General features: G+C 43.8%; 1 long non-coding RNA gene across 1 annotated transcript; it reads left to right on the forward strand.

The window, feature by feature from the left end:
* The first annotated feature begins 351 nt into the window (after positions 1-351).
* On the forward strand, positions 352-1298 carry LOC146566227 (uncharacterized). Its single transcript, XR_014894027.1, has 3 exons — positions 352-448; positions 593-875; positions 1003-1298. It is a non-coding gene; the product is annotated as an uncharacterized LOC146566227 (long non-coding RNA).
* The last annotated feature ends 1980 nt before the right edge of the window (positions 1299-3278 follow it).

Here is a 3278-nt window from a genome sequence, read left to right on the forward strand (position 1 = left end):
CTAGGAGTCAAAATTTAGCACACACCAATCAGAACCTGCGATGGATAGATAAAAGGGCCAAAGTCAGCTCATTCAGGTTTGAAACAATGGATCCAAAGAGATGCAAAGGAAGAGGACGTGGTGGAGAAAGAGGACGTGGTGAAGGAGGAGGACGTGGTGGAGGAAGAGGAGGAGGTGGTCTAGGACAACAGGAAGGTGGTGGAGGAGGAGGGAGAGGTGGAGGAGGAGGAGGACGTGGTGAAGGAGGTGGAGGTGGAGAACGACGGCGACAAGGAAGGGGAAGAGCAAGGGCAAGAAGACAATCAGTCTCGGATGAAATTCGAGCCACTTTAGTTCACTATGTCCTTGTCCATGGGATGACTATGAGGGAGGCTGGGCAACGAGTACAACCAAATTTGAGTCGCTTCACTGTTGCCTCCATCATCAGAACCTTCAGGGAGGAAAACAGGTAGGTGTACTTGCAGTAAGACTGCTTTGTACAGTAATGTTTAAGTTACTGAACTTATGTGTCTTGAGTTTCAGTATGTTTCCATTATTTGCCTGTAAAATGAATGTGTGACAGTTACAGTAATGAGTGCTTCTATTTTTGTAGGACACAGAGACGACCACCTGGTGGAGGCAGGTTAAGGCTTTTGTCGGAGGAGCAAGAGAGGGAACTTGTAAACATGGTAATTGCAAATAATGTAATCCGCCTGCAAGAGATTCAAAGGAGAGTGATTGAGGATGATCATCTTTTTCGAGGCATAAATGCCATCAGCCTCTCCACAATTGACCGCATCCTCCGAAAGAATCAATTCCGGATGAAACAGGCATACCGAGTCCCTTTCGAACGAAACTCTGACAGAGTGAAAAACCAACGTGTGGAATATGTTCAGGTATGAGTTTTGATACTGTATAAAGTATTGTGTACCATCACAGCATGGCAGTTTATGCTGCCATTTCAGCACTCTTGAACTGTGGTTCAGGGTACCGATTGACTCTACTGTGTTATGTGTTTTGCAGAGAATCTTTGAGATTGAAGGACGGCCTGTTCCCCATGAAATAATCTTTGTGGATGAGGCAGGTTTTAACCTGACCAAAAGAAGGAAAAGGGGGAGGAACATAATTGGCCATCGGGCTATTGTAAATGTCCCTGGTCAGCGTGGGGGGAATGTCACTATGTGCGCAGCCATCAGCCAACGAGGGGTACTCCACCGCCATGCCGTACTAGGACCCTATAACACTATGCTTCTCCTTGCTTTTCTTGATGGTTTAAGACAACATATGTTCCAGCTGGACTACAGGGAACCAGCACAGCCAGAGCAGCCTCACTACGTTGTTGTGTGGGATAACGTCAGCTTCTATCGCGCTGCTCTGGTTCGTGACTGGTTTACCAATAACCCAAGGTTTTCTAATATCTTTCTGCCTGCATACTCTCCCTTTCTAAACCCGATAGAGGAGTTATTTTCGGCATGGCGGTGGAAAGTGTATGACCGAGAACCTTATGTCCGTGTTCACCTCCTTCAGGCCATGGAAGAGGCCTGTCTAGACATATCAGTAGATGCATGCCAGGGGTGGATCAGGCATGCAAGAGGATTTTACCCCCGCTGCCTGGCTGGGGCCAATATAGCCTGTGATGTGGATGAGATTCTCTGGCCTGACCCAGACCAAAGACAAGATGCTGAGGTGGGATAATGTTTCTGGTGTGTGTCGTACTGTATAGTACATGAATGACAATGTGCCACTGTACATACATTGGTTGCGTCTTTTGTGTTTATCATGTGACAAGGGTTTTGAAGGGGAGAACCATAAGCAACCTATTTGTTTTGGAACTATTGTTTTGAATTAATTGTACCAGTGTGCAAAACTCTGTTGTAGTGTGTGTGTTTTTGAGGGCTTGTGTTTGATGTCTGTGGGCAAAGTTTGGTTTTTCAGCAGGAGTGAATAGTTTTGGGTGTAGAGCTTCATTTTGACCTGGAAATAGGATGTTTGGGAAATTGAGTGAGATGTTATGGATTTGTGTTTACTGTTGTGAGGATATGAGGCGTAGTTTCAAGAAATGTGTTTTAGCAATCGAGAAAAACTGTAATCATTATATATGTGAAACACAGGCTCCTTTTTGTATCTGCAGACAACTTTGAGCAGTTTGTCTATCAATGCTTCAGTGTCCAGGTTATTGTGGTTCCACTTTGGATTGAACCCAGAACCCTTTGTGTTTAAGGCAGGTATGCTGGCCGCTACGCCATGCAACAATATGGTATATCTCCAGACAGATTTCCAGAGGTAGATAAACTTAAGAAAAATGCATTTGCAGATGAACAACACGATGCAGAGGTTGGCTTAACAGTTTTCCCTCTGGCTGATGCAGTTAATGGGGAATCCTCTTAGGAGGGTTCACAGTTCTACCCGAAGAACAGGAACTACATCCTGTAATTTTTCAGTCACAAATTTGTTTTGCTGCACCGTTTCTGCACAATCGCTCTTGCAACACAGACATAGTCTAACAGGGTGACCACCCATTTAAATTATAATTAGGTTGTGTTTCACTGTCCCAGATTGTGGATTCGGGTGTGTCTTGTCCCAGAAAATTAACCCCAAAGTCAAAAAAGTTATAAAAAGAAAAGACAATAAAAAAAAAAAGCCTCAGGTAACATGTTAGCTGTTAAAATTTCATGTTGTTGTTTGGAAGGGTTTCTGGGAGAAAGCCTCTTCCTGGCTCAGCATGGCTTAGGTTTGCAAAGCTACATCTTAACAAACCACTTCTGGAACAATGTCCTTGGGATATGTGAGACTAAAGTGGAGATGTTTGGCCATAAAACACAGCAACACATTTGGTGAAAACCTCCACAGCGGTGGAGGGGTGATGATTTGGGTTGTTTGGAGCAACAGAAACCGGACACCTTGAAGTCATTAAGCCAACCACGTGTTTCTCTGTATACATACGATATACCATATACAGAGTCAGATGTCAAATGGCCCAAATTGGGTCACAGCAGCAAATCTACAGCAGAATAGCTGAGAAAGCCAAAAGCTTGGACACAAGTGAGGGCACGGATGTTTCTCATTATCTGGGACAATTTTAATAAAATAAAATAAAATGAAATATAATGCACATGTTACGTTCTAGGTCTAGGCGTGTCCTGAACGCAACAAAAACATTGGCCCACCACACTGGCTGCTGCAGTGAACAATATATACAAGGTTGAAAAAATACTCAATTGCTACTTTACAAATCTATTTACAGCTATTTACAAAACTAAGATACCAACACCACAGTGATCACAACCCATGACAAACCG

This window comes from Mchenga conophoros, linkage group LG10 (assembly GCF_057382185.1).
Source record: "Mchenga conophoros isolate Kocher_MC1m ecotype Shallow Benthic linkage group LG10, M_conophoros_male_GT1.1, whole genome shotgun sequence".
NCBI lineage: Eukaryota > Metazoa > Chordata > Actinopteri > Cichliformes > Cichlidae > Mchenga > Mchenga conophoros.